This window comes from Phocoena phocoena, chromosome 9, assembly GCF_963924675.1.
Source record: "Phocoena phocoena chromosome 9, mPhoPho1.1, whole genome shotgun sequence".
NCBI lineage: Eukaryota > Metazoa > Chordata > Mammalia > Artiodactyla > Phocoenidae > Phocoena > Phocoena phocoena.
In genome coordinates, this window is record NC_089227.1 from 46,341,963 (window position 1) to 46,355,394 (window position 13,432).

Below are 13,432 nucleotides of genomic sequence, written 5' to 3' on the forward strand. Positions count from 1 at the left end.
GTACTTTTATTATTACAAGGAAATGGACTTTTATTATCACATAATGCACCTATCTTGTTAAACCTAATGCTACTATTATAATCTGAAGTTCCCAAAATGAAATGCCTTTCTTTTTAATCGGCTTGATGAAATGTAAGGCAGTTACAAGTGCTTCTTTTTTGTACTTTAAGGGGTGAACTTCTTAGTTCACATGACAAAATACAGGCACTGGATCTTCTGGTATAAAAGTTTTCTCTAGCTTTTTTATCTAGCTTTCCACAGTGTTCAGTGTTACATGTTTACTGTCTCTTCAATGTCTGTAGGAAAATGTCAAATTTATCATGCAAGGTTCTAATATAGGTAAATATGTATTATATATAGTCTAATATAAGTAAAGGATCTGTTAATTTACTATACACTATCCAGTTCTCTTGCTTTATCAGTACCAGTAAAATAACATCAGTTGCTTTAGAACAGTTCAGAATGTCATTTTTCTGGGGAAAAAAAAAAAAGAAGGTCTTGGTTCTAAAACAATAGAAAAGATAGCCAGAAAGAGTCCCAGTTGCAGTGTGAGAACAGATCTGCTGTCTGGACTAGCCAGAAGCGAGGTGCACACTTCAGTGCTCACTGGGGCTGAGGAGTCAAACCCACTCTTGCCAAAGCTGAGAATCAGGGAGATTCCCAAAAAGGGAGAAAAAAGGAATAAGAAGTAAAAAGAGGGCTTCCCTGGTGGCGCAGTGGTTGAGAGTCCGCCTGCCGATGCAGGAAGGGGCCACGGGTTCGTGCCCTGGTCCGCGAAGATCCCACATGCCGCGGAGCGGCTGAGCCTGTGAGCCATGGCCGCTGAGCCTGCGCGTCCAGAGCCTGTGCTCCGCAACGGGAGAGGCCCCAACAGTGAGAGGCCCGCGTACCGCAAAAAAAAAAAGAAGTAAAAAGAAAGAAAAAGTCAAAGAAGACAGTAGAATGTAAGGGTAGTAATGAATCAGAAGCAGTGATGGCACAAAATCAAGACTTCTCTGGGGAAAGAGAACAAAAGCATAATCCAGAATAGAGGAAGGATATTATTTCTCCAGCTGAGTTCTATGGAAATTAGCGTCCAAAAATGTAAAAGATGTGCCATGGAAGGGGGTGGGGAATTTTCCGTGGTTAAATATGCTCGAGAAATATATATAGTCCCATCTTGAAGATTTACAACACATAATTGAATATTACAATTTCTAAGCAGTCCTATTGTTTGAAAACTTTTTAATTTTGTAAGGAAATGTATGCATGTTTAATATAGATAAATATTAATAAATAATATTAGCATTAATATGTGATATTAATAAAACATATAACTATGGAATTATTTTTTCAGACCATCTGGTAACATTCTCTATTGTATGAGTGGTTGAAGTAATGAACTCATATTCTGTGGTTATTAGTTATTTGGAAACTTAGGTCTGGGTAATATCTATACCGATGATACCGAAAATGTTGCTGTATCACATCCACGATGTTCTTAGTGCTGACCAAAATCACAAGGTCATTAAGAGCAGAGCTATGAACTGAGAATCCCTGGATTCAAATCCTAAGTCTTCTACTTGCCTCAGCAGGGTCCTTGACTTCTTTAAGCCTCAGTTTCCTTCTCTGTTAAAGAGGAAAGAACTAACAGTGATAAAAGGGCTTATGTCATAGGTTATTGGGGGAATCAGATGAGATATTCCTTGTAAAATACATAACTTAATGCCCAGCAATGGGAAACAAAAAAAATGTCTTTTGAAGTTTAGTTGATTTGCAGTGTTGTGTTAGTTTCAGGTGTGCAGATTCTTTTGTGAATCAGATTCTTTTCCGTTATAGGTTATTACCTGATACTGAATATGCTTCCCTGTTCTATACAATAGGACTTTTTTGTTTATTTATTTTTTATATAGTAGTATGTATCTGTTAATCCCAAACCCCTAATTTATCACTCCCCCCCCACCCCTTTCCTCTTTGGTAACCATAAGTTTGTTCTCTTTTTTTTTTTTCATTAAAAAAGTTTTTTTTATTGCAGTATAGTTGATTTATAATGTTGTGTTAGTTTCAGGTTACAGCAAAGTGAATCAGGTGTACAAATACTCTATTTCACACTTTAAACTATGTACATTTAATAATTATGATATTTTTCATTAAAAACATGTCACATCATAAGTTTGTTTTCTATGTGAGTTTGTTTCTGTTTTGTAAATAAGTTCATTTATATAATTTTTTTAGATTCTACATATAAATGATATCATATGTTATTTGTCTTTCTCTTTCTGACTCACTTAGTATGATAATCTCTAGGTCCATCCATGGACCTGCAAATGGCATTATTTCCTTCAGGAAATGAAAAATCTTAGTATTATAGATCCTGTGCTCACATCTCCTCCTTTGTGAATTCTCTAAGCACAATTTTTATCTGGCTACTCAAATGTTTTGGGGAGATTAGAGCTTAAATGAATTCTGAATCTCTGGCCAAGCAACATGGTGCCTGGGCCTCTGGCCAAATGTAAATAAGTATGATCTTATCAGTCCCATGGTGAGTAGAGAGGATTTAGTGAGATTACATGCATAAAGGGGTTAATGATTTGATGGGCAGTAGCAGGTTATTTAATTGTGGCAAGGATGAACTGACAGGCAATATAAATGAGATAAGTTGGTTTTCTTAGCCCTTTACGTTACTCGTTCACAAGCTTTCAGTATCTGCTTTGCTGAGATGTATATGGGCTCTGGGATTTGTGTCTGTGAGCTCAGGTGGGAAGAGTCCTTCTTACACTGGCAGTTGGCATTTTGAAGGAAAGATGAGACACCTGGGAGAGGTGGTGAACCCTCAGAATGGAGATCAGAAAGCCAAGCCTGCACTTGCACTTTCCCCAGAATTGAAGAAAAATCCCTGTCTTCATCCTTTTTAAAATTGAGAGGTGAGGAAATAGATTTTTAAAAAAGCTTTTTTATTTAGAAATAATTATAGATACACAGGAAGTTTCCGGGATGATACAGAGAAATCCTGTATACCCTTCATCAGTTTCCCCCACTGGTTACATTTTAGGTAACAGTACTACAATATCAAAAGCAGGGAACTGAAATTGGTATAAAGGGTGTGTATAGTTCTCTGTCATTTTATCACATTCACCTCCACAATCAAGATACGGAACTTGAGATTTTATTTTACCTGATTTTTCCTTTTCAAGAGGCAAAATAAAAAGTTTACATTAGCATAAGTGTTGATTGACTTTAGTAATTATATTTCAACTTTCACAACTGGAAGTAGGCAAGAGCAAAATGTAGTTACTTGAGGGTTTTGATATCATAATTCAGGATTTTTATAGGATTCTGAACATTTCTTCTATGGTTGCAATGTGCTTCCCCTTCCCTCTTTGTAAATCTGGTCATCATATGTAAATACTTTGGGAAGTTACTTTACATTCTAGTTCAGTTCTTCTTCTTTGTCATCTTTTGTGATTGCATTGTGGAAATGTATGTGTTTTACAAAAAGCAAAATGTGCTGAAGAAATGGTGAAACAGATCCCATTTTAAAAAGCCATAAACAAGCTTACAGCATTAAGTGGTGACATGAATAAATTGCTTTTGCAAGAAAATTCAGACTTAATATCATTACTAAGCAACAGCTGAAAGGCATAACTATATTTCAACTGGTAGTAATGACTGACACCACTGGGTTAGAAATGATCTCATGATGGTATTATAATGATTTTTCTTATGTTTTAAAAAACAGAGGAACCTTAGAATTTCATCATGGTAGTTAAGGATGTAAAAGTTCAATGTTGACATAACTGGTTTTATACTATAGTCATTGCCATGTTCTTCTCTGGCCCTTAATACAAATATGTCAAGATTTAAGAGACTAATTCTCATAGTTTTGCATGGCTGTGACTCCTAGCTTTTTATAAGGCATACCCACGGCATTCATAGTTCAACAAATTAATCTCCAGACTGATGAGCACTATTCTAACCAATAATTTTATCCATAAAATGAGTACTTCAGGATAGGTGGGTGGGCACCTGTACTCACTAACCACATCAGCAAAGAGGCTGGTTCTGGCACCCCACCTGGCGTTAATGAGTAGCATTTCCCAGAGTGTGTCTCATAAAATATGATAGTCTTCTAAAATGCTCTATGAAAAAAATTTCTATTTTTAACACCACAACCAGGACATGATTGTTCTCAGTACAGATTTGCCAACATGTTTACCAATGTCTCTTAGCATTCTTTCTTGCATCTTAGCCCTTCCTTTTGGAATCTTGTGTGTGTGTGTGTGTGTGTGTGTGTGTGTGTGTGTGTGTGTGTGTCAAAGTTTTTAGAAATTTCTTTAGAAGAGAGATCTTTTAGTTTGTGAGAAATGTGCTAATTTCACATTGGAAGATGTTTCACTGACTGTGTGACTCTAGGTTGACAATTGTTTTCTCTTAGCATTTTGAAGATATTATCCCCATCTTCTGATGGTGTCAATCAAATTGTCATTCCACTTATCTGTTTTTGTTGTTGTTGTTGTTTTTAATCTCTAGTTCCTTTTAAGAACTTTGTCTTGGCAATCTACACTTCACTGTGTATTTAGGTGTCTTGTTTTCTTTAACTTATTTGAATTTCATTGGGATTGTGAATCTGAGGGTTTGTGTTTTCATCATTCTGCAAAATTCTCAGCCAATGTCATTAAAAACAAATTTATTGGAATAGTTGATTTACAATGTTGTGTTAGTTTCAGGTGTACAGCAAAGTGATTCAGTTATACATATACATATATACACTGTTTTTTTTAATATTCTTTTCCCATATAGGCCATTTTATAGAGTATTGAGTAGAGTTCCCTGTGCTATACAACAGGTTCTTATTAGTTATCTATTTTATATATAGTAGTGTGTATATGTCAAACCCAATCTCCCAATTGCCAATGTCATTTTGAATATTGTCTTTCCCTAATTGTTATCTCCCTCAGGAAGTCTGATTAGACTTTTATTAGACCTCTTTACTCTGCCCTCCATGTTCACTGATTTTATCTTCACTATTTTCAATCAGCTGTTAGAGTCCAATCTATTATTTTGTCCGCTTAGTTTCTAATTTGATTTCTAAAAGCTCTTTCGTACATTTTTTATCTTCCCTGGTCATTTTTCATAGCCTTTTGTTTCTTAGTTACACTTGAGTCTTGTATTTCTTTAAGGATTTCAAGCATACCTATTTTATATCCTGTATGTAATAATGTCTAGTCCAGTGGTCTTAGTGGGCTTAATGTATAGCGGGGTGGTTTTTTTTTACATTCTATTGACTCCTGCTCATGGTGGTTTAGTTCCTCACTTAATATATTTTTCATTAACCCATGTTCTTTGGAATTTTGGCTGTAGGAATTTTTTGAGGCTCAAGTTTAAAGTGTTCTCCATTATGTATGATTTATTTTTGTTTCTGACAGTCACCTAGGGGCATTGCCTAGCCAGGACTAGTTCAAATTAAATTCTTAGCTCTGGGTTTTTCAGATCACTGAATACTTTGAAATCCATGCCCAAACCCTTGTAAAGACTTGCTTATGATTTTGAATTCTCAGGGAAAAATTTTCCCAAACCCCTCTACATAGAACCAAGTCTAAGATAGCTAAACATTTCTTCTCCACTGCTGGTTGTTTTGTGTGTCAATTAATTAATACATTATTAATTAATAAATTATAATCAATAATATTATAATATAATAATAATATCTTTACCCTTTCATTGAAAGAGTCACTTCGGGAGGTTCTGGACTCATGCAGGAGTCTCTCAGCCAAAATCTTCCTTAGCCTTCAATCCCCTAACTAGAAGTGACCCATTAAACTCCAGGCCATCAGCAAATATGGATGCTCCTGAAGTTGCTGCCAATGACAGTACTATGTTTACTCTCTAGGGATATATTTTCTCATGCTTAGGGGCTCAATTTCTTGCCAGTTTAGTTATTCACTTAAGGACTAAAGATTGTATCTAACATTTTTAATTGTTCTCTACTAGAAACACATTCATGATGGCTTGTTTGCCACATTACCTAAAACGGAATTCAGAATATCATTTAAAGGTGTTAAGAAAACTATTAGAAGAACTAAGGATAATAATCAAATGGTGGAAAGAGAAGTGTAAAGAAGTGGAAGTATATTTAGTTTATCATTCATAGTGGAAAGTCATCTTAGTATGTCTTAAAAATAGAATTAAACATATTCTATATGATTATAAAGGTAAACACTAGAGACTGTAAAAAAGATAAGCCTTTCAAATTTCAAAGGAAAATATTTGTACAAAAATACAGCAAAGCAGACTCAGACCAGTGATTAGAATGTAAAAGACAAAAGGAAAAACAGATTTTAAAGAATACATGCATTAAAGCAAACATAGTAGTAAAATAGAAAAGAAAATATAGTAAAATAGAAAAGACAAAAACAGAACTAAAAGTCAGAATTAAAATACAATGGCAGAGCTTCCCTGGTGGCACAGTGGTTGAGAGTCTGCCTGCCGATGCAGGGGACACGGGTTCGTGCCCTGGTCCGGGAAGATCCCACATGCCGCGGAGCGGCTGGGCCTGTGAGCCATGGCTGCTGAGCCTGTGAGTCCGGAGCCTGTGCTCTGCAACGGGAGAGGCCACAGCAGTGAGAAGCCCGCGTACTGGAAAAAAAAAAAAAATACAATGGCAGAATTGAAACCAACACACAGTAAAGGCAAATGTTATAGACTCACCTATGAAAAGACTTTCAGATTGACTTACAAATAAAAATTCAACTATATGCTAAACAAAGCGTCTCAGAATGGTTGAAAGTAAAAGGATAAACACACTGTGTCAGGCATATGAAAACACAAAATTATGCAGGGGCTAAGATATTAGACCAGGTTGAATTCACAGAAAAGAAACATTAAAATAAGACTAAAAAGTCATTGTTTAAAGATGTGCCATAATCCACAGGAGGGTACAATAGTCATGAATACCTAACATACCATAAAGATTCCTAAAGCAAAGCTATAACAAACATAGATGATAAATATCTATTGTGTATATCTACACAAAACACAATAATAATCAACGTTCATCTTTAATCCATAAATAATCAAGTAGACCAAAACAAGTAAAAGTATGAAATATAAAAATAAATCTAATAAAGTAGGTCTAATTGATATATATATTAAACTCCACACAGGAAATATGCCTTTTTTTTCCCCAAATACACATGGGTTTTTTCCTTAAGAATGGCCATTTATTAGGCCATTAAAAATTTGAATACATTTCAAAATTGTTAGTTTCGTTTCATTTGCTTTATCCACCATGAACTAAAACTAGTAATTAATACCTATATTAGTACAATAAAGAAACTTAAGGCTCTCCAAAATTTTATTTAAAACACTCTCAGATGAGAGAAGAGATCAAAACCGAAAATACTGAAAACACTACATATTGAAATCTGTGGGACACAAAAAGTTGATCAGAGGTAAAACTAAACTTCAATGAAAAATTGTGAAATAAGAATGAGTAAAAATAACTGGATGAAGCATTCAGAATAAGAAATTGTGGTCATCAACAGAATAAATCTAAGGAAATCAGAATTTAGGAACTGGTAAATAAAATGTGAAATTTTAGAATAGCTACAACAACCCCCCTAAAAGGGTAAAACTAATAAATTCAAGAAATTGTCATTTAAAAAATTTAATCAGATAGATAAACCACGATATTTTTAAATGGTGAGAAATGAAGAAACCACAAATATCTAAAATGAAAAATTAAGTTGAGAACCTAAACAGTTATCGAAGGAATTAAGATGTATCTTTGTTCAACGTTATACCCATGGATTTGAAAAATCTAAACAAAATGGGTATTTCTAGGAAGTTAAATTACCAATAATAACTTCAAAGTGTATAGAAAATCTATATAGACCATTTCAGAGAAATGATGAAAGTTGTCAAAAAGTTGCAGGCATCAGGCTCAGAGTAATACTATATATGAAGCCTACCAAAAATTTTAAGGAACAGAAAATTCCAATGCTTTCAAAATGATTCCAGAGCAGAGATTGAAGAAAAACTTCCATTTTTCATATTACCCATCATAATAATCATACTAAAATCTGACTGCATAGTAAAAGAAAACTACATATCAACCATGCTTGTGAATATTGATTGAAAAATCCACAAGAATATATTAGCAATCAAAATCCAACATTACTTTAAAAGAATACATCATGACTAAGACAGGAAATTAGGAATATTAGAAAAATTATTAATATAATTTGTTACTATTATATCAGAAGGGAAAAATAATATGATCATACATAGAAAGGGTGTAAAGGTATTTAAGTTTAAAATCCATTGCTATTAAAAACTCTTTATAAAAAAATAACAGACATTTTTAATATCTGTCTGATTTACAGCCAAAAGCCCACATGTGCTTAATAGTGAAACTGCTAGAAATATTTTCAACAGGAGAAACATAATAATGTCTACTATTACAATTATTACTTGTCATTGCTGTAGAGATCCTAGATGTACAATTAGAAAGGAGAAACAAATACAAAAGTTTGAAGTGATGACATGGAATTATCATTATTTACGTATATGATTAAATTGTATAGCTAGAAAATATCATTACCAACAATAAGTAAAAGAGCTGGCTATAGCATTAATACACACAAACCAGATATTTTCTTATGTACACGTGGAAGTTACTTTAAAATATAAAGTAATAAAAGTAGCATTTGTTATGGGAACAAAATGATAAAATGTGATAACAATAAATTTAAATGGTCAAGATATATATAAAGGATACAGATATGTTTAAAAGAATATAGAGAGACAAAATAGGAATTGAACAAATATAATTATATACTTTTTTGATAGGAAGTCTTAATATTTTAAAGGTGGCAAATCTCCGTTTATTAATTTTTACGTTAATATTATCACAATGAAACTAACACACAAATAATTTTACGAATAGACAACAGTTTAGAAATAGAAGATTTCTGAGGTGAACTTAGTTCTACAAGGTATTAAAATATAATGCATTAATTGAAACAAATTTTTACTGGTGCATAAAAACAGAACATCAATGGAACAAATGAAGAGTTGAGATATATACCAAAAGCCTCATGGTAATGTGGCTTGTTGTAAAAGAAGCATTTCAAAATCACCCCCCCCCCGCAAAAAATGATTTATTCAATAACTAATGATGAACAATTGCCTGGCCTTCTGGAAAATAATAAATTAATTCCTACCTCAGGCTTTATACCAAAATGAAATCCAATAGGATCACAGATCTAACTTTACGAAAGGAAACTCTAAACGTACTAAAAGAAATTATATGAGAATTTAAAAATTAATCTTGGAATGAGAAGAGCCTTTTTAAATAAGACACAAAAGCTGAAGCCATAAAAGATGATAAATATGTCTACATAAAAATTAAGCATTCCTGCCTTAGACTTTTGTAAATAAAATCAATGACAAGCTGGGAAGAATATTTGTAACATATTAAAACATATGGTATATAATAAAGGTCTATGTTTTTAGATATATTAAGTGTTCTTAGGAATCAATTAGAAAATATATGTAAAAACTAGTAGGAAAATGAGGAGAGGACATTAGTAGCCAGTTTATAGAAAAGTAAATTCAAACAGCTTTTAATTAAATGAAGATATGTTCAGTCTTGTCAGTCATTAAAGAAATGTTTATTAAAATAATATATCATTTAAACCTAACAGATTGAGATATACTAAAATATGTGTGTATGTATGCTTGTATCCATATATGATCTCTCTGGAGTGAATCATCTCAAGATATTAAGAGTATTTGCCTCTATGGAGGGTAACAAGGGGCCAAGGTGAGATGAACACATACTTTTTTATAGCACACTATATTGTAAGTTTAAATTTTTAACCGTGTGTGTATTACTTTTGAAGAGTAATATAATTACCTCAAAATATAAGTTGAAGCCAGAGAAATTAAGTAGATTAATGAATGTCACACAGTTTAAAAATAGCAGATGTTTCATTCAAGCCCAGGGCAACTTGATTTCGACTAAAGTACACAGGTATATTGCTGACATTAATTTGTATTATTATTTCTAAACTTTTGTCAACTTATCCAACGTGACAAGGATACTATGTACATGGGCTATCTCTTAAGGGAGAACCATGTGAACATTTGTTGGGAAGTTGATGTTTTTACACTCTTTTCACTATTTTCTTTTATAATTTTACTTAATAGAGATATGAAACAACTTGTGACATCTTCATTTTTAACAAGCATCTCTAATAGATCTGGGATTTTTGAAGTCTTCTTTTTAAAGCCTTTTCTTCATTGACAAAACTAGTGCCCTGTGTGTGTGTGTGTGTGTGTGTGTAATCATTACTCAAACTTTAGACTATTAAATTGCAAAACCTAGATTGAGAGTGAAAACACATCAAGGTGTCCTATTTAGCTAAATGAGCTAAGGGACTCTGAAGGAATTTATCTTTGGAACATTATAGAGCACCCCTGTATGGATTGAACTGGGAGAATTTACTTCTTTTCTTTCCTTCTTCTTCTCTTTTTAATCACGAACTCCATTTACTAAAATGTGTTTCACAGAGCATTGACCTTTAGAGTATAACGGCTTCCTTGGGGCTATTACAATTTATAGGGCAAATGCCTTCCAATCTTTCAACCCACAAGTAAAGGTTAAAAAGTTTTAGGCACAAAGTACCTAACTCTTTACTTGTAAATTCACTTTCCCAACCAAAAGCCAAAACCATTAGCCCACTCTGGGCACTTTTCATGTTTGAAATGACATTCTTAAAAATCAAGTTTATCTTTGAGTAGAAAGGTGTTTTTTTTTTAAGTATAATATCCTAGGATAATAGGTTTGACTGAAACCCTGAAGGCCACCAAGTAAAACCTCCTACTGTGATCAGGATTCCTGGATTGTTTTCTAACTGAATTTGTAAGGGAGAGAGGACTAGTTTTTGTTTCGTTTAATTTGTATTTCTTTGTAAAAATATATATCAAAATTCAAAATAATTATCTAAGTAGTGAAATTATCAGTAATCTTTTTTTGTTTATATTTTTAATTTTTAAATCAATAAATATGTTTACAGTTTAAGTGCAACCTCTAATGTAGAATTTGAAAAATACAATCAGGAATAAGGATGAAATAAAGAATCACCATGTATATTATCCTATCAGTATTTTCTGATATAACCTCCTTAAATTTAACTTCTTAGCTTTGGTTGTTGTTTGTGGGTTTGGGGACTAATTTGTTTGTTGTTATTTCATGTAATTTGTATGTTTTTCATTTGGACCATACACCTTCTTGTAATATGAATTCATAATAAAACTCAAAGTAAAGGCTGACTTATGGCTAGGAATTCTCAAGAGGGGTTATTTTTGTTTCTTTACACCTAATGCCAGACTCAAGACAGGCATGTTTTCTTGCCCTGTATGTGTGGATTTTGTTTGTCAGGTACCCTTGTATTGATAGTATGGCCTTAAGAGAGCATCTTTTTTGCAGAGATCCCCAAGTGGATCTCCCACTTAGGGATGGCCTCAGGTCTTTGCTTTCATCTCCTGCATCCCTTATACCCAACAAAGTGGAGGCACAAGGTATCCAGGGCATGTCAGGATTCCTCAAGGAAGAGGCAACTTTGAAATTCATTCACCTCCAAGAGTTCCTGCTTTCATTTGCTTTGGGAATATATATATTCCTTATTTTCATGTTACCTCAATAACTGATTTAGAAGCATTTTGTAAAAACTTTCTCCAGCCTTGTAGTTGGCCCTCTTGAGGTCTAGCCATATTTCTGGAAATGAAAGTTCAATTCCATTATATTTTTACTTAATTCTTCTGTTTTAATTATGCTTGTTCTCTATCAAAAACATCAACTATACATATATATGCTCAATCTCCATTCTCTGCCTCCTTATCAGTCTTTTTATTTTCATTTTCATTGTTTTTCTTTAATATGTTTTATTAGAGCTGTTTATGCTGTCCCATTACTCCTGTCATAATTCTTGGCACCATTAATATCCAGTTAGAAGATCCTTCTAGTACCCTGTCTCTCAGTCCCTTATTCTCCTCTCCTTTTTTCCTCTACTTCAGTCAGTCACTCCCATAGTTATATCTTAGTCCTTGCCACTACCAATAACTGAAATTACTCCATAATCTCAATTTCAGCAGTTCTGTTCTGTCCATCACCTATCTTTCTAGCTTACTCTTTCTAGTATTCTAATGCTAGTAATTCTTCTATTCCTCTGGGATCTACAAGCTATCTATCATACAACATTTTCACTGTCTCTTATGCCCACGCTTCCACTGTTTACTCACTCCTACCCTTACCCAATTTATATTCCATAGGCTAATATTAAAACACCCTCTTACATAAATCATCAACACCCTTGTTATTCACTGGCTTTGACAAATATCAATCTTGGTAAATTCCAATTTTTCTGTATTCTCCATGTACCACTGTATAGCTGAATTTGACTGGAGAAAAGCACATCCATATTGACTGGTCTCATTTTAAATTTATGACTATTAACAGAAGAGGATTTTTGTGGTGCTGTCTGGCAATCATATTGCACTCCCCATGACCATTTATGCTCCCATTCTTCTATATTACTCTTTTACATTTTCTCCCCTTTTTCATACGTCCAGCACATCCTTCCCCATCCTTACTCTTAGTCCTGACCTTTCTTCCTATTTCACTGAAAAAATAGAAGCAATCAGAACAATTCTTCCAAGCAATTTTCCAAACTCTTCCAATGTCACTCTATTCATCTATTTGAATCTAGACTGGTCTGTTTTTCTTCCTGTCATGAATGAACAGTATGTTCTAATGCCATCATTTTTCATTTCACCTCTTGTCTACTCAGGAGCATCCTTCCAACAAATTTTCCCTCTCCCCAGCACCATCATTTTCTCCCTTTACTACTCCATCATTTCAGTCTTGCCTCGCTTAATCAATTCTCTATTTAGCAGCCAGAGAACTATAAATGTAAATAAGAACATTTCACTCATCTGCTTATAGTCTTTCAATGGCTTCCCTTCATATGTTGGATAAAATTCAAACACTTTAACCCAGTTTTCAAAGCCCTCTGTAATCTGGCCCCTACCTCTTGAAACTCATCTTGTACTATGGTCACTCTTGTTCACTATATTCCAGTCACAGTGGCCTTACAAAACTCACCAAAATTCTCCTGACCCTGTGGCTTTGTTCTTGTTTTTCTATCTACCTGTAAGATTCTTTCCTTGATATTCATATGGGTGTCTTCCTTAAAGTCATGTTCAAAGAGAAGTTCCCATGACCAACCAATTCAAAGGAGGCAATGTCTATTATACTAGTCTATTTTAATTTTAGTTATAGCACTTATCATTCAGTATGTGATATTTTTCTTATTTATTGCTTATTTATAAATTAAAAAAAATTTCTCTGACTAAACTGTTAGCTCCATTATAGTATGAACATTCCCCC